Here is a 20,638-nt window from a genome sequence, read left to right as displayed (position 1 = left end):
ATGTTACTAATATTTTCTCTATTCACAATGGTTTTATTTAATTCATGGCAGGTATACGTACCTCCCATGGTTTTTCATATTCGCTCGTAGGGGGTATATGACGAAAGAAAAGAAGAGCCAATATGCGGCTAGCATAAAGGGGTTTCAACATTTTCAAACCCATGTGCTTTCCTCGGTGTCGAAGGCTTCCACTAAGTTATTTATCAATTTATAAAACTATTCCTCAGGTATTAAAGAGAACGTTGTAAGATTTTCCTCTTATCTTCTCCCTTGGCGTCATGCTCTATCCCTGTGATATTCTTCAAGGTAAGTGGGGAAGATAATATTTGAAGGGCTACAACCTTCACATTGACCCCCTCCTTTTAACCTATCTAAGCACTCCCTATGGTATAAGAGGTAAATCTTCTTCTCAACAATGTATACTTTGCTTTGTCCCTTCCCATTTATGGAATTGGTAGCATTACTTTAATGATTAGTGGTTTAGAAATTTGACATTATATGAAAAGGATTTCGACACTTTACATATTTTCCACCTAGGAAACAATAAGAGTTGGTATGGATATGATATTTCAAAAGAATATTTATCCCTACGTATAATAATAATAATAATAATAATTATTATTATTATTCTTGTAATCAACCTACAATCAATTTTTATCTAAAAAAACAATAACATTTTCAAGAGTATATTCTAGCTATCTTATATGAAGTATTGATGATAACGAGATAACATAACTCAATGATTTAGTACATGATCTTGGATATCTTACATGAATGTGAATAATAACAAATTAACACCTACTACTAGAGCACATGTATTAAGGATTAGATGAACCTGCGACCAAATGGGCAATACAGATTAATGAGGGACATTCCACCCATCCATAGTCAATTGATAAGCCAAACTTATTTATTGAGACACCGCCAAGTGTGTGTTGTGATTTTATAGAAACCATTCCCTCTTTCCTTCTTATTTTTAGTTCTACAAATTATATTTTCAAGTAATAGATGGTGGAAATCACAGTTTCAACATCAACTTAGCACATCAACTACTGCTCACACAACTTGAAACTCCTGCCCTTTTACCTCGGGTAATTATGTGCTCAACCTGACCCCTCCCAACCTCATAGCATCTAGGAAAACCTCCACTATCAAGTATTTAATGCCTAGGACTTTTTCTAACATCAGGCCATATCCCTTCAATGCTAGGAGGCCCTTAAAATATATTATGTGTCCCTGATCTGAATTTCATTTTAATGGAATCATATTTCATGGGCTTATCATTTGTCTTTCACAACTTATCACGAGTTAAATGAAAACCCTTCTTTAAAATCACAGTTCATGCTCATTGACATCTCACATAACCCTATATGTGTTTATTTATTATTCGTGAAGAGTGTCTACAATATTTATTACAATGTTTGTCACTCATTCAAGTGCCTTAATTTAAATAATAGTTCACAGTGATATTTTTTTGGTTAAAAGTTTCGGGACATTACATTTCTGTTATTTTGACATATTATTTTAATTATAAATAAAACATTTTACTATTTATAAAGAAAATGTGATATTTATATATATATATATATATATATATATATATATATATATATATATATATATTTAATATGGAGTTGACACTAACGAATAAACGTAAGTCTATTGTAATTATGGACTCATCATAAATAGAAAAAAAAAATCAAATTCCTAAGTGAAAGCCTTTATGAAATTAGAAAAAGACTTACGGAAACTAAATTCGAATTTAAAATGAATTTAATCTATTTGGAAGAAGGACACTTACTTACATTTCATTACTAAGTATTTTTGTTTTTTTTGTTGTAAAATTAGATTTTTGGTTTTTTTTTTGGTAAAATTAGATGATCTTAATAACCTGTTTTTTTTAAAGAAATGTTCAATTCATATCATATTTGGCATGAAGGTGACAATCGTCATACATATAAATTTATATAGAGATTATTTGTATATGATAAATTATTTTAATCATATAGTTATAATTGTTATTATTGTCATAGGATATATTTATACAACAATTTTTTATTATCTTAGCCACACAAATAACACCAGCTACACAATAATTTAGGTGCTTTAACAAATAACCTCTTCATTAATCATCTTTATGGAGTTTTGAAATTCATTAAATTGAGCTCCATCACGACTATCCATACTAAGTTATACTTCCACTTGATCGCTTGAAGATCCATTTTATTTAGAGTACTAAATTCACTATTTCTAATAATTGAATTACTATCTCTAAATTCATCGTTCGTAATAATTGAATTACTATCTCTTGAAGGTACAATTGCTTCATATTACTAAATTTACTATTTGTAATAATTTAATTACTAGTATTCTATGAAAGTGCTTTCATGTACCAAAAAAAATACATGACCCACCATAATATTCACTAATTCTCTAGGAAAAACTATTTAAACACTCAATCCATCCAAAATCAATCTTACAAATTTACTTTAATTTTTATAATTCATCTTTATTTAGCAATAAATAAATAAATAAAATTCAATTAAAAATAAATTAACTAAACCACCACCAACAATATCTTAATCAGGATTCAAACACTTCATTCATAAATACGCTTAATAACCACACTCACTCATTGAAGAAAATGTTGATGATCTCATTTTGAATTTAAATTGTGACGATCTCACTAATATTTCTGTGTTTGCAGAGGTTACATCAATGAATGATGAAGACATCATAGTTGATGTTTAGATGGTTAACATTGGAAATATGAGAATTTTCCCTCTCACTATTTCTGGTGTCAACCATCTGAATGTTAGCTATGATGTCTTCATCATTCATTGATGTAACATTTCCACACACAAAAATATTAATGAGATCATCACAATTTAAATTCTCTCCATCTTTGTCTTCTTCTGCCATGTCTTTGCAATCAACTTCATGTGGCTCGTCCAATTGATCTTCAACACTTTGTTCCTATTTACACCCTTCCTGAAGATCACCTTGTGTGCCTTCAATATCAGGATCTTGCACAACAAACTGTTCCTCTTGATTCTCGTGGTCATCAACAGAACGACATTATTTTAATGAAATTTCTTCTGACTTGAACATACTACTCATGTTAATGACTCCAAATTCCCACATGAGAAAAACATCATCATCAGAATCAAAAATATCTAAAAATATAGACATGTTGTTAAACTCCATCTTATCTCGCTTTATCCTGCTTCAAGATTTCTTTTTGACTCCACACGGTCCTCTAATGATCTCCAGCAACCCCGTTACCACGTAGGCGGGAAACTTGTCCCTTTGGTAGCTCTTCAAGTATATAACCTTGTAAACTGTGGCTTTTGTGCCACACAGGTCTCAGTGCCCTCGGTTTTGGCGATGAGCAAAAAAACGACCTTTCATAAGATGGAAATGCTCTCAATATCTAATTCTAATGTATGTAATTAGCATTTTCTGATAACACATATTTTTGAAGATGGGTTCAAATCAGCAAGAACTTTCTCATTTTCATAGTGGAATATAATAACTTAGAAGAAAATTTACCCAGTAGGTTTTGGAATCTCCTCAACCTACAACTTGAGTTTCTCAAACAATTAAATTTCCAGGACAAATCTGTTAGATGACGCTGACAACAATACTAGATCTATGGCCTGGATGATGATTCGGTTCGAAACCAGGCAGAGAATTCATCCTCTCAAGCTGATTATATAATTCCGCCCCTCAAGAATTAACGCTTAGAACTGGGAGAAAATCACCTTGAATGGCATTCACCACTTCAACGCAATCCTCCACACCACTTATGGTAGATGTTTAAGGTTTTTCTTTGATTCAACGCAGCAACATTCTGCAGCCTCCGATGATTTTGGGGCCTCCTGCACGCCTCCATGGAATTCCATGCAACGACCTGATCTAGCAATCCAACGATCCAAGATGTTGTCGATCTCCTCGCGGCCTACAAACAAAAAATAGAGATCCAGCCTCCTCGGCCTCCTCCTCGTGGCCTCCGGGCAAGTCCCGCCTCCTGTGATATCTTCACAGTAGATGCATAAGTACCATGTTAAAAAACGATGTTTGAATTAATAAAAAACACCCACTGGTCAGCTCTACGACAGAGAGTCTGAACCAGGAGAGTCTGGCTCTACAAAACGGTCTTCTGTGTTACCACTCTTGCGGCCTCCGTGGCAATCCTCCTCACCAAGCCACAACCCTGGCCTCTTGCATGTTACAACATTAGATGTTGTAGTGTCCTCCTCCTCGCGGCCTGAATGCCTTTCATGTAGCCTTGGTCTCCTCCACGACCACGCCAAGCAGCAGACTGGTCTTCGGCCTCCACGCAGCCTGAATGCCTCCTCCTCAGGCTGAATGCCTCCAACACCACGCTGCCATTGCGCTTCTTTCAACCTCAGGGCTCCTCCATGATCATAGCAGACTTACTCCAAGCAACCTCTGGGCAGGTTGATCCCACAACTTGTTACCACAGCCAATACCCAAACAGAGATGCGCAACCACCTCTTTGTTTTTGTTTGCATGGCCAGCGTGATTAGCCAACATGGATTCATGACGGTCGGCGTGATTATCCAACACGGATTCATGACGGTAGTCCAAAATAAAATGCGGGAAGTCTCACAATGGGTTCAGCACGATTTTTTCCCCAAAACATGCGACGATTTCTCCTCAGGCGCGACGGGAAAATCCTTCACTCAACGAATAGGTTTCTCAACCCTGTCGCTATGATACCATGTTAAAAACTGAATATACTAACTAAATGGCTAAATCACTCTCTAGGTGAGATACATGGAGAGTGTACAAATACTCATACAAGCCCACTTACATTGAGTCAAATGAGCCTCAAATATATAGGCTTTCACACTAACAGGATGGTTTCAACCACTCTGTAGATATTAGGATATGAGTTCTAAGATTAGAGTCTCAAACCTATCATCATCATAACAATAATCTAAGTTTAGCTTTCTCCATTACTTCCAACAGAGAAAGCACTATAATCAATGCACCCTTAAAAGAGAGAAAGCAGTTGACTCCGATTAACATCATTTCACCATTATTCATTAAGCAATATATTTCTTCAAGAAAAGATGGCTCAATAAAACACTCTTTTGCAAAGCTTTCATCTCCCTCCTAGTGGTTATACCTAGGGTAAATAAATGCTTGAAATTTCCGAAATGTAACTCACAACAAACGAAAGACTTGAGTTGGAAAATGCTTAAATAATCAATGCACTCCTTAAAAGGAAGAAAGCACATGACTGCTACTTACATGATTTCACCATTACTCATTTAGCAATATATTTAATAATGATAAAATGGTTTAATAACGAATTATTTTTAATAAGATTTTTTGGAAGTTTGTTTGGAGAGTTTTCGGGTCTAATTTCTCTTAAATTTGGCAGGAATTTATTGAAATCTAATTTATCCAAAATCTAGCAGGAATTTATTGAAATCACAAGCTTGATGGGTAACCCCTACAGAATTGAAGTTCCCAAGGATTTTTGAGGGCACTAAATCCATATATATAGTCAAAAAATGAGTTTAAATAACAAAAATCAAGATTTCACCTCAAAAATTTCCACCAAATTTAGATGCCTAAAAATAAAAAAATCACACTAAAAACAATTCCATTCAATAAACACCCTCATGTAATACTCTACTCTACTCTACTCTACTCTACTCTACTCTACTCTACTCTACTCTACTCTACTCTACTCTCCTCTCCTCTCCTCTCCTCTCCTCTCCTCTCCTCTAAATAAATGCGTCAAATTTCTGAAATGTAATCGTTGCAGTTCTTAATTGATTCCAACAACAGAGCCAATGCTGAAGATCAATTAAAGTGGTTCCAATCTTGTTTAATCTCGCTCTATGTGCTTGTCTTAACATAACCAAGGATAACAATAGTTCATGATGGGTATCGGTTGGCTCCGAGGATGGATCTCATACATACATAAAAAGCAATTCATAGCCCTATCGTAATTTAATTACATTAAATTAATCTTATAATTTTTATATATTTTTATCCCTCTATCAGGGAAATACATCCAAAAAGGATACCAGGATAGAAATTATAGCACAATTGTTTTATTTATATTACTATTACAATATTACATATTTTTACAAGTTAGATATTAAAATAAATAGATTATATTAAAAGAATATATATCAATTTAAAAACTAATATATAACATTTTAATTAAATAACTTATAGATATTATAATAATAAATAATTTTGAATATTGTTAGAGAAGAGAAGGAAAATTGAAATAAATTAAAAAAAGAGATGATAGAACTATATTGATATTTAGATGATGTAACTATATTGATCTTAAATTAAATGTAAAGGAAATGATGTAACCATATTGATCTTAAATTAAATTTAAAGGAAATGATGTAACCATATTGATCTTAAATTAAATTTAAAGGAAGAAACTAACATGCTTACCACTAATATTTTAACCGTGGCTAAGGTCCCACGGTTCTTTTAAATAACCTTTCTCCACTCCTAGATTTCCTCATGTTACTTCCATCTACTCCAAGATTTCCACATGTTATTCCCAATCTTAGTCCATTCATCGCACGATCTCCTTTTCAATATGTTGCATCGTCTCCATGGTATACTGGCACAACAATCATTAACATAATTTCGTCAAGGTTGTGATAGGAACATGCAACGGTAAAGTCATTCATTCTAATGATCAATATATGGTTAGGAATAGTTATGGTCAGGAATAGTTAGGAATGACATTAAAAGTATTTACTATGGTAAAGTCATTCATTTTGATGATCAATATATAGTTAGGAATAGTTAGGAATGACATTAGGAGTATTTACTATGGTAGGAATATAGTAATAGATTTATTTTTATTAATTTAGTATTGATTAATTTAAGTTGTAATGTTTAATTTTGAAAAATAGATATTTGTTTTTAAAAAATTATTAAAAAGTATTTTTTAAACATTTGATTATACTATAATTTTGAAGGTATAGTCTTTGTGCCATGTGATAACTGTCTCAGAGTTTTTTAGCATAATTTTTAGATGTAGGTGCAATATTAATGTCATGGTTTTTCATTGAAAATAGATCATACTCACTTAAATAACCTATTTACGATCATTTACCGCCCACCATAAGTTAAGGTCTTTCCATAAAAAATGAATAGAAATAAGATTAAAATAAATATACTTACCCGGAGTTACTATCCACTATTATTTATGTTTTCTTCAATTGTTTAACATGCAGGAGTAGAAGTGTAAATGTGCCAACTTAGTAGTGTTATACCCACAAAAAATTTATGCAAATCCATATCCCTTAGTAGGCAATTGACTTTTCTACTTCATATATCAATTTGCAATTTTTCTAAATGCATAACATCCCCTTTGCAATGCTGTTATACTTGAAATTGGGAGGCAAAGGTGGTGTTTTTGTGTTAGTTTTATGTTGAAGGAAGAAGTGAGTTTCCATTTGTATTAATTTCAGTATTATTGAAATTTATGTAGTAAGTCCATGATTAGTTCACTGTGTTTATATCTTGTTCTCTTAGATGAGAATAAAATTATATTCAATGCATATAAAGAAAAGACAGTAAACCAATCATTATTGGCTTAGAGCTTTGTATTTAATATTTGAAAATAACTATTGACAAAGTTTTTGACAAAGTTTTTGGGATTGAGTTCACTAATAATTCAAAAACATCATATACAAAGACCATGATTGGTTTATTGTCTTTCGATCATTTCCATTGAATATCAATTCATACGGGTTCAACTGGAAAATAAGCCAATCATTAATTACCGCACAGTGCTTCGCTTCACATTTACTCAGAGGAAAAATATAATAAAAAAATATTATAATTATTCGTCTAGGGTTTCAACCACGAACGGACTGACAGACAGCAATATTGTCTCCATCCATGATCGCTTTTTATCGACGTACACTCCGTTCGATAGATAATTTGACCTTTAATTCAATCACCCGACCATGTTGACAGTCGAAAGCGATAATTCACAGGCTCGATGCCTAGGTACCAGTCGAAATATATATTGCAGGGAGCAAATTGTTATGGGGCCATAGTTGAAGCGGCATTCTTACTTGATGATATTTAGTACATGTTGAGGACGTAACCATATAAAACGAAACGAAACGAAACAGAAATAATCAACCAGAGCACATGGAATAATTATCGTTTCGAGTTAACTCTGCCTTGATCTACTCAATTTCTTTAAATTGCAGGCCTTACATTTCACATGGATGCTGATTTTCAATATCTTTGACATACGACTGTCAAGTATGTCAAAGATTTTCTAGATCACCGGTTTAGTCATTCTATATGATTCTACTTAAAAAACTCCTAAGATTATCAATTAGTTTATGCGATATAATGTACATGGTTACGCTGAGAAAGAGAGTTTCTGATATCTTGTAAGGATTATAGTCGAGTGAGCTACAATGGCTGGCTGAATATTTAAAATAAATAATAATATCAAAGGCTAATAAGAGAATGTCTATAGGCACACGAAAAAGAACGTTTCCTGTAATATGTCGTCACGGTTTGGTTTGATTAGATAAATATTTTGAAGTCTTTAAATAATTTTGTTTTGGTAAAAGTCCTATATTTTTATAAATTATATTAATATGTTTAATGCAATTAACAAAGGTGATTAATAAATATATAATTTATACAGTGTTTTTTGGTTCCGTAAGTGATTTGTCTTTCTACGAAATTATAATTTTATATATATATATATAAAGTTATTTTTTATTATTTTTCTAAATAAAAAAAATACATTTGGATGATAGCAGGACTGATTTCTCCTCCTATTGTAAATCGAATTGCAGTTGTGCAAAAATTTACATTCTTTGAACTTTCTCTGAGACCTATAATTACTCTTCTAGACTTGATAATGCTGTAACTGATTACATCCTTCGTGATTACATCAAAAATTAAATTAATGTTGAATCTTTACTGAATTATGACATAAAAATGAAGTGTTTGTATTCCGATATACTTAATTGTATTTTTTATAGTGTCTTGATAACTGATTGTTTATTTCCTTTATCTGGTACCAACCTTTATTCCTGTAGGATTGTTGGGAGGTGGTCCATTTATTCTACATAAGTATGGATAGAGTTTTGTATCTGATCGCCTAATAGTTCCTCAATTTGAATTTGTCCAGGCTCTAGAGATAGAGCACTCTTAGATAATCTCTCAGCACAATTGTTGAATTACCCATAAATATGTTGATAGTGGATCTCCTAGAAATAACATCTAATCTCTCGAATCCTTAGTTTCCAGGTAGCTAAATTCAGTACTTCAAGCCTGGCCACACCATTAAGCCCGTGAATAACACATTTTGAATCCCCCAAAAACTTGATATTTTTAATGTTTCTGAGTTTTTCTAAAAACATGAGGGTCCAAGCTCCTATGAGTTATACTTTGGTGTTTGTTCCATTACCGATACCAATTCTAAATTGAATGGACATGTACTCAGATAGTTTGATCAAACCCCCTCCACCAAACAAATTTCTTTGTGCAACCCCATTGAAAAAACCAATAGTGATATCAATGGGGATCACAGGTAGATTTTTCTTTATTGATCCTTTATTGTGGGTTTCATGGATATATTCTCTTAAGTGTGCGACTATCCTGGATGATTGTGAAAGAGTCACAACTCTTTTATTCCTTAAGATGATGACCCGTGCCACAAAGATGGGAAGAGGACCATAATGTTTTGTTTTCTTGGACCAGTAGTGCAGTGCTGCTTCAAAAGCAAACCATCTATTGTAAGCATTTGTGCCCATAGACCTGATGATGTTGTCCCCTATTTGCCAAGCAATATGGAAATTTGTGAACATGTGATCTACAATTTCTTCATGTTGATTGCACATACTACAACAATTTGGTCGAATGAAGCCTCTTTTTTGTAGATTCTCCCATGTCAATATTTTATTATGGAGGCTCAGCCAAGAGAAGCACTTTAGTTTGGTTGGGATGTGCCATTTCCAAATATACATATTTCACAAACTTTTATTTGGTTCTATTTACAAGTTATAGCTTCATATGCAAAGAAAGCTTTAACTTCCCCTGAAGCAATGTCCCAACTCCATACCAATTTTTCTGGAGTGTTGCAAATCTTGACTCCATTCATGGTTATCTCTGTTATAAAATTCATCCATTCCTTAGTCCACTTGCTATCGAGTCCCAACTTTGTTACTGAAATCTAGTAATCGCTGGCAGCACTAGTTGAGTCTCTAGCTCTGATGTCATGTAAGTGGACCAAACCTTTTGAAACGAGCTTAGTGGATATTTTAGAGGAGAAATCATAGAATTGAGACCATCCTATGAAGGGATCCTTGCCAAGGATAATTTTTTTGTCATCCCCGACATTCCAAGCTAGCCAACTATAGAGGAGTGGGAAAGTTGTATTGAGGGCTTTCCATGCTACAAGCCTCCTTTAGATGGTTTATTTGCAAATCCTCTGATATGATCAACCACTGTCTTTGGTCTAAGATATTTCTTTTTATATTTTGACTCCATAGACCCTTCCCAAATAAGGCTCTCCACATATTTTTTAGAGATAAGGCTTTGGAAAAATAGGTAAGATTCTTGAATCCCCATCCTCTAAGATGTTTGGGAAAAGATAGTAATTTCTAGGAGGCAAGATGAAGGCTTGGCTTTGTTTTTTTCCCAATCCATAAAAATATGAACATCAATTGTTTTATAACATTGACAATGGAAGTGGGAATCTTGGCTAGGGATAACCAATATACAAGGATGTTTTCCATAACCGATTTGAATAGAATCATTATGCCCCCTATTGATAGTGAGTTATAGCACCATAGGTTGATTTTCTACTCCACCTTACTATTCAGGCATTTCCAGTATCCTATATGGTAACCATTAGGTTTTAGAAAATACCCAATATATTTAAATCCACTTTCTAGAGAGATGGATTATAGGGGTAGAAAATTCCCCATAAAATTATTGTGTTATGTGTGATTGAATTCTCTCTTTTATTCTTCGTGATTTCAACGATCATTTATTGTTTCCGCTGAGAGTAGAGTAGATTCAATTCAATTGTTTTAGCATATTACAATCTGCAGTTTGAATCTACAAGAAATTTCTGCTATATATAATTTGACATGTATCCCCATTATTGGGATCATACACCATGAAAATTCTCAAACAAAGTGTGAATATCGCTATAAATACATTTTATTTGGTTTTGAATATAACCCTTAACTTTCCCATGCATGTTCTCACACGAGTCATTGTTAAGAGGGATTGACTCGCGTTTCCTTGTGGCGGTGGACAAGCCACATAGACCGCCGAGTCAACTCGTGGTTCGTCAAGCCACGTTAAGACACATTTTATGGTAACCCCACATCCACATGGATTATCCACATCTCGACATGATGGGGATTTTCTGATATGTCGCTTGGTTTTAAATGCTTCTTACCTCGCGCCCACTCACATGCTTAGACTCATGTAGGCCGTTGGATGGAATAACTCTGTCTCCCTAACATAGAGTTTACTGGGGGTGTAGTAGAGGCTTGTTTCAAAGCCTAACCAAGCCGATCCAATGTTTCGACAAGCTTAATTGATAGGTGGATGGTTGATGGATTTGTTTGGTGGCACTTATGGGTTTGGGGTTTAGATATATTCCCAATCGGAGTTACGATTCAATATTTTTATTTGCATTTTTCTTTGGCTCTGTGTATTTCACTCTGAAACTAGCCTTCTACTTTATTGTCCTCCATTCTTGTTTGTCATTCTTCCCCTCCCCTTCCTGCACTTTGTAGTTGTGAGTGTCATCATCGAGGGTTAGTCATGTTGTCTTGGTATATTTATATGGAATGTGGCTCATTTTGAAAGTAATTATTACAAATGTATAGAGGGTTCGAAGGAGATGAATGATGATACAGGTAAGCTCTGCTCTCATTTCCATTTAATGATTTTTTTATTTTTTTTCCATTTTCATTACTTCCTTTCTAAGACATTTACTTCTACTTGGTATGGTTAGATAGGAGGGTTACCATTATTAAGCAGGATTATGGGGATGCTTTGCGGGATGCTGAGATGAGGAAGTAAGTTGTCTCATGGGCCAATCCCTCTCCCCGTATTCTTCTCCCTTAGCACGATGATAAGAGGATGCTACTCCCTTATCTTGCTCATCTCCTTGCATGTTTATATTGTGTGTTGGCTTCTTGTAGCATATTTCTTATTGTATTTGCATTTTTAAATGGTTATTGGAAGTTTGACAAACTTTTTTGTTGTAATATCTGAGAGAGAATTAGCACCCTAGGAGCCCTATTCATGGCAATTGTAAAAGTTATTTAACAATTTCCGCTCTGGGTTTAATGGAAGAACATTACTATTTAACGTTTATCGATGGTTATTTAATTTATGGCTCTTCTCCTTTTGTGAATTCTTTCAGCTGAATACGGTATGGGTATTATCCCATAACCTCATTATTCCACAGCTCCATGTTATTGACTTTTATGTATGGTGTCTGAACTTTTTATATGAAGGTTTGTGTGATTTTGCGATTTGGTATTTTTCAATTTTGTTTATGGTGCTTAAAATGTATGAAACTCTTGATGTAAAAAGCATACAAACTCTAATTGCTATATGAACCCTTGAATTTGGGGTTTTTCCATTTCGGGTTATTGTATTTAGACCAACTCTGGTCCTAATCTCCTTTTCGTACTACACTGTAAGTCCTTCTCCCTCATAACTAGGATTCTCAGTGAGCATTGTAAGTAATTTTTTTTTTCTTTGGAAGGTTAAGTACACTCTAATTTCTCCCTCACCACCTTTTCCTTTTTTTTTTCAATCGATGCAACATAACCCACAAGATGTTAGCCCTTCCAGGGAACTTCTAACCTTGTGGTTTGTGACTTTCCCTTAATAGGGGTAATCAGATTCAGGGTCTCGAATTCATTTATGATATTTCTCATTTTTCCTCATTTATGATTAGTTCCCTTTATTTTTCTATGTAGGTTATAGCTATCTGTCTATTATGTACTACGAATTTTGACAATTTACTCCCTTCCATACTTGTCGATTAATCTGCAATGTTACCTTGCATCAGGTTTACTAATATTTTCTCTATTCATAATGGTTTTCTTTAATTCATGGTAGGTATAGTTACCTCCCACAGTTTTTCATATTTGTTCATAGGGGATATATGACAGAAGAAAAGAAGAGCCAATACGTTGCTAGCACAAAGGGATTTCAACATTTTCGAACCCATGTGCTTTCCTTGGTGTCGAAGGCTTCGACTAAGTTATTTATCAGTTTATAAAACCAATCGTGAAGTATTAAAGAGAACATTGTAATTTTTTCCTCTTATCTTCTCCCTTGGCATCATGCTCTATCCCTATGATATTCTTCATGGTAAGTGGGGAAGGTAATATTTGAAGGGCTACAACCGTCACATTGACTTCCTCGTTTTAACTTATCTAGGCACTCCCTATGGTATAAGAGGTAAATCTTCCTCTCAACAATGTGTACTCTGCTTTGGGCCTTCCCATTTATCGAATTGGTAGCATTGCTTTAATTATTAGTGGTTTAGAAATTTGACATTTTCTAAAAAAGATTTCGATACTTTACATATTTTCCACCTAGGAAACAATAAGAGTTGGTATGGATATAATATTTCAGAAAAATATTTATCCTCGCTTATAATAATAATAATAATAATAATAATTCTTGTAATCGACCTACAAGTTAATCAATTTTTATCCAAACAAGCAATAACATTTTCAGTAGTATATTCCAGCTATCTTATATGAAGTATTGGTGATAACAAGATAACATAACTCAATGACTTAGTACACAATATTAGATATCTTACACGAACGTGAATAATAACTAATTAACGCTTACTACTAGAGCACATGCATTAAGAATTAGATGAACTTGCGACCAAATGGTAATACAGATTGATGAGGGACATTCCACTTGTCCATAGTCGATTGATAAGCCAAACTTCTTTATTGAGACTTCGCGAAGTTTGTGTTGTGATTTTATAGAAACGATTCTCTCTTGCCTTCTTATTCTTAGTTCTACAAATTATATTTTCAAGTAACAGATGGTGGAAATCACAATTTCAACCTCAACTAGTGTTGACACAACTTGAGACTCCTACCCTTTTTCCTCGGGTAATTATGTGCTCAACCTGACCCCTCCCAACATCATAGTGTCTAGGAAAACCTCCACTATCAAGTATCTAATGCCTAGGAATTATTCTAGCATCAAGCCAATATCCCTTCTGCGATAGGAGGCTCTTCAAATATATTATGTGTCCCCCATCTAAATTTCATTTTAATGGAATCATATTTTATGGGCTTATCATTTGACTTTCAAAACTTGTCACGAGTTCACTTTCACAATTGTCACGAGTCAAATGAAAACCCTTCTTTAAAATCACAATTCACACTCATTAACATCTCTCATCAATGTATATGTGTTTATTTATTATTCCTGAAGTAAGATTGTCTACAATATTTATTACAATGTTTACCACTCATTCAAGTGCCTTAATTTAAATAATAGTTCACAGTGATATTTTTGTTGGATAAAAGTTTTGGGAAATTACATTTATGTTATTTTGACATATTATTTTAATTATAAATAAATCATTTTACTATTTATAAAGAAAATGTGATATACATATATATATATATGGAGTTGATACTAAGAAATCAACATAAGTCTATTGTAATTATGGACTCATCATAAATAGAAAAAGATCAAATTCCTAAGTGAAAGCCTTTATGAAATTAAAAAAAGACTTATTGAAACTAAATTCAAATTTAAAATGAATTTAAGTTATTTGTAGGAAAGACACTTTTTTTATGGACTTGTACAACTCTTTCTTTTACATGTCTCATATATATATATATATATATATATATATAGATATATAACATTTTAGTTTTACTTATATTTCATTACTATGTATTTTTGGGTATTTTTTTGGTAAAATTAGATTATCTTAATAATGTGTTGTTTTTAAAGAGATGTTCAATTCATATCATATTTGGCATTAAGGTGAGGATTGTCATACTTATAAATTTAGATAGAAATTATTTGTATACGATAAATTATTTTAAGCATATAATTATAATTGTTATTATTATCATATGATATATTTATACAACAATTTTTGTATTAAAGTAAATTGATTATCTTAGCCACACAAATAAGCCCAACTACACAATAATTTAGGAGTTTTAACAAATAACCTCTTCATTAACCATCTTTATCCATTATTGAAATTCATTAAATTGATCTCCAGCTATCCATACTAGGTTATACTTCCACTTGATCCCTTGAAAATACATTTTCTCTAAAGTACTAAATTCACTATTTGTAATAATTGAATTACTATAGTGGATTCATTATTTTTAATAATCGAATTGCTTCATATTACCAAATTTACTATTTATAATAATTTAATTACTAGTATTTTATAGAAATGCTTTCATCCGAAATACATGACCCACCATAGTATCACTAATTCTCTTAAAAAAATCTATTTAAACACTAAATCCATCCAAAATCAATCTAACAACGTAACCTTAATTTAGTTTTTATAATTCATCTTTATTTAATAATAAATAAATAAATAATAAAAAATAAATTAACTAAACCACCACCAACAATATCTTAATCATGATTCAAACACTTCATTCATAAATACGCTTAATAACACACTCACTAACTCAAAAAATAAACATTAAATAATCAATGCACCTTAAAAAAAGAGAAAGCACATTTACATCATTTCACTAAACAACCACCAACAATGTCATAATCATGGTTCAAACGCTTCATTCGTAAATACGCTTAATACGACACTCTCTCACACTCTCACTCACTCGTGACTACTGACCCGCTCGCTGGAGTACGAAAAAGTTTAAATAATCAATGCACCCTTAAAAGGGAGAAAGCACTTCACTGATAATTACATCATTTCACCATTACTCATTAAGCAATATATTTCGTGAAGAAAAGATGGCTCAATAAAACACCCCTCTGGCTCAATAAAAGACCCCTTTGCAAAGCTTTCATCTCCTTCTCGTCCTCTTAGTGGCTATACCTAGGGTAAATAAATGCGTGAAATTCCCGAAATGCGACTCACAACAAACCAAAGGCTTGAGTAGGAAAAAGTTTAAACAATCAAGAAAGCAGATGACTGCTCATATCATTTCACCATTACTTATTTAGTAATATATTTCGATAGAGAAAATGGTTCAATAAAGAGTTGTTTTTAGTAAGATTTTTTGGAAAGTTTTTTGAGTTAACAGGAATTTATTGAAATTTAATTTCTCTAATATCTAGTAGGAATTTATTAAAATCACAAGCTTGATGAGTAACTCCTATAGAATCTAAGTTCAGTAAAGATTTTTGAGGACACTGAATCCATATATACAGTAAAAAGAACAGTGTAAATAATAAAAATCAAGATTTCATCTTAAATTTTTCCACGGATTCTAACACCCAAAAAAACCAAAAAAATCACACTAAAAACACCTTCATTCAATAAATACCATTTTGCAAAGCTGGTACCTCCTCCTCCTTCTCCACTATACATGCGCTAAATAAATGCGTGAAATTCCTGAAATGTTGCTGTCGCAGTTCTTAATTGATTCCCGCAACAGAGCCAAGGCGGAAGATCAATTAAAGTGGTTCCAATCTCGTCTAATCTCGCTCTATGTGCTCGTCTTAACGTAACCAAGGATAACAATAGTTCATGATGTGTATCGGTTGGCTCCGAGGATGGACCTCACACATATATAAAAATAATTCATAGACCTATAGTAATTTAATTACATTAAATTAACCTTAAAACTTTTATATATTTTTGGTCCCTCTATAAGGGAATACATTGGTTGTCGATACCAAGATAGAAATTATAACACAACTGTTTTATTTATATTACTATTACTAGCAATTGTCCCAAAAGGTACAAAGAGAGGCCGATAGGATTATTAAATTGGAATTGTTGAATTTTTTTAGAAGAGTTAATTGGTTTGTGGAAAATCTTGTTTTCTTGGACTGGATCATTGTACAATTACTTTTCTTTAAATGTTTTGTTTATATCTATATTACAAGGAACACATTGCATGTCTTATTTCATTTTAGACTAAGTTAATTACCCAAAATCAAGAGGTTAAGTTAATTACCCAAAATGAAGAAACCTCTATGGATGGCCAAGCATATACGAAGCTTGCTAGTGACCAAGGCAATAACCACCATGACTATCCCCTACCAATATATTTCATTGAAAACCATAATTGTATATTGCATTTAGAAAGTCAAAACATAATATTAGAAAACATGTTGATATATTGCTATTAAAAAGTTAATTCCATTAGAAACCATGATATTATTATTATATTTTATAAAGAATAATATACATATATAGAATGATACTACATTGAAAACCATAATTGTATATTGTGATTAGAAAGTCAAAATATAATATTCAAAACCATGCTAAATATGAAATTACAAACCTTAAATGTCAAAGGGAGAACTTAGAAGTTGGAAATTAAATTACCACAGCCATTCCGAAGACCATGTCTATAGAGAACCATGGTCAATGCCAAATTAGGAGGCCGGAAGGCAAAAACAAAAATAAGAAAATACCAAATCGTTGCTAACATTACATGTAGCAAGAATAAAAGAAGCACTTCATCCCCATGGATGCCTTCCTGATTGTGATCTCACGCTCGCCTGAAGACGACCATGCCTGAAGACGACCATCTAAACATGAACACGCACGCTCGCCTGAGGACAACCATACCTGAAGACGGCCATCTAAACATGAACACGATCGTGTTGGAGACTGGTTCATAGCACATGCTATTGTGTTAATAATATTTGACTAAATTAAATGTCGCACAACAAGAATCAATCATTATCTGCATGCATAATGAAACACCATGGCAAATTATGCAGTGCGGTCAAAAAAGAATAGCATGCAGTTTTCAATAAAAAAATTTGTTTTATATTGTCTACATACAAGAAATGATCCAATGGGTGTAGCAAGACCTCTACAAAAACTTTAAACAGAAAACTTGGGTCAGCTAGCATGCGGTTGTGTAAAGAAGCACTTCCTCGAATGGCTATCCCTAGAGGCCACGCCGCTTCCTATACAATCGAATTAGAATATAGCTGAGAAAAAAAAGGCATCATTATGCTAGTAATAAAGGCAAAAAAAATCCAAGTACCACAAATATAATATTAAGTATGATTTAAACACACGAGCATACTTGTAAATCCAAGTATCTAGAAAGGAGCAATTGGCATAAACCAACAGCTTTGGCAGCTTTTGCCATATCAGATGGAAGAACAGCCCCTCGAGCCTCTGCCTTTTCGAATACTTCCTCTGCATTTAAAATGGGTCCAAATTCATCTTCACCATCATTCCCACCTTGATCACCCTCATTGTCCCTACCACCACCTTTTCCCCCTTCTCCTCCTCTAAAGTTTCCATTGTCATTCCCTCCAAAGCATCCTCCGTCACCACCATTATCAGCATTTGAACCATCTTCTTTAATATCCGCACTATTTCCTATTCTTGACTGAGATAGGCTTAGATCTCCTCCAACCATTTTCAAAGGAGCAGTGACAACTTCAGGATCTTTAACTGATTCAGAATCAAAATCCATCTGGCATTTAACCCTGAAAGGCCTACCTGCCTTAAATCTTCCTATTGGAAAGTTTATAATTAACTCTATTGTATTTTTCTCTCCTCTACAACGATTAAATCTTTCGGTTCCAAATATGAGGGGCCTTTGAATTTCAAAACTGAGGGCATTTGAAACTCCATTTTTGCTTGAATTTCCAAATTTAGCTTGACTTGTAAAAAGTGAAAGGCTTGTAGTCTCATGCAAGTACTAAAAAGACAGCCAGGCATATTTAAACTCCACAATATGAAATAACGGGGAAATGAAGAAGAAAGACAATCCACCACTTTGAATATCACAATTTATTCCAAACTCTTAGCCTCCTCGAAGTCTATAGTTCTAGACCTTAAGCTAGGGGTGAAATTTATTTGAGCACCAACTTCAATAGCCTTGAAGTGTTTTGTTGGAGTACACAAGATTTACAAGGGCCCTATCATACAGCCAAAGACAACTTCTCCCGAAAAGGAATACAACGAATCCGACTTTGGCCTTGTGAAATAAATGCACGAATACACCTACAACTCGACACTCAACTCTGAGTAGAAAAATAAGGGATTTGATGCGCATAAAGTCACTGACTATCTCTTGTCGACTCGAAAGTGCTGAAAACTTTTTAACAAAACGATGCGTGATACTATAATTTAAATGTGCAGATTAGCTGGGCTTCGCTTCCTCTCAAACAACCTGAAATTCGAGATTTTGCCTAAAATGAGACATTCAAATCCAAAATTTGAGAAATACTCTATCAATTTAGTTCAAATACGATAATGAACGACCCATGCAGCTATAGAGCTTAAAAGCACAACTTCAAGATGCACCAGATCACGACTTTGGGGGTTTGGGGATTAACATGTGCTGTGTGCCATCCTCTACAACTAACTAACTATCATTGCTCCCATCTCATGATGTGATAGGCATTATGTCTCACACCTTATGTATGAAATCACTAATCACAATGCTAATCCACTTAAAAAAAACAAATATTTTTGTGTATAGTAATCTTTAAAAATATTAAAAACAAACCATACTTGATTTGCATTAGAATTCCATAAAAAATTCAAATTTATTTATTTAAAATAAATATAATATGTAACATTCATAATATATTTTTTCATAAAGTTATATTCTATATCTATGGGTGACCTAACACTTCAAAGTAGGTAAGTTATATTTGTGAAAGATTAACTTGACATTTTAATAATATTCTTGATATTCCATTTCTACGAGTTACCTATCACTTCAAAGTAGGTTCTATTTGTGGAGGGTTCACGAGGCATTTCCCTCTAATGGAAAAGATATGATAATCATTCCCTTCACATTCTATATACCCAAGTCTACATCACAATTTTTTTTATGAATTGCCACAATATTTTCTTAAAAGTACTTACAATGTTTTGATAAAGATATCCATTACTTTTCTGAACATACCTCCACATATTTAAAAAGTACTTAGGTTCATCGATAAAGATGTCATTACTTTTATAAAACTTACCACAACCTTTTTAAAAAGTACCGGTAATTTTAAATGATTTACGTGTTAAATCTTGTATATATAAAATGAGTTTCTACCATATAAGATGTGCTTTCATCAAAACCGAAATTGAGCTTTGGGATTTGCATAGTGCGTTCACATGTTTTCAACCGAAATTGAGCTTTAGGATTTGCATAGTGCGTTCACATGTTTTCAATGGTTGTTACGGTAATTCAGCATTGGAATGTGGAAAATGCTTTAACATGAGTGTAATGTCTTTACAAATTTGATTATATTTAAATCCCAAAATTGATTGCAGTACAAAATGGCCAATGACAAACATTTAAAGCGTGTAAATTTCAAAAATAACGCAAACATGTGATCCCTTTCTTGTTGAAATGGTTTTGATTGGGTTGGCTTGATTGCTTATAGTTACGAATCTTTCTTG

The sequence above is a fragment of the Pinus tabuliformis genome, chromosome Q (genome assembly GCF_031772625.1).
Source record: "Pinus tabuliformis cultivar Carrire ecotype Pingquan chromosome Q, CPIR1, whole genome shotgun sequence".
NCBI lineage: Eukaryota > Viridiplantae > Streptophyta > Pinopsida > Pinales > Pinaceae > Pinus > Pinus tabuliformis.
This window is presented reverse-complemented; position numbering follows the sequence as displayed.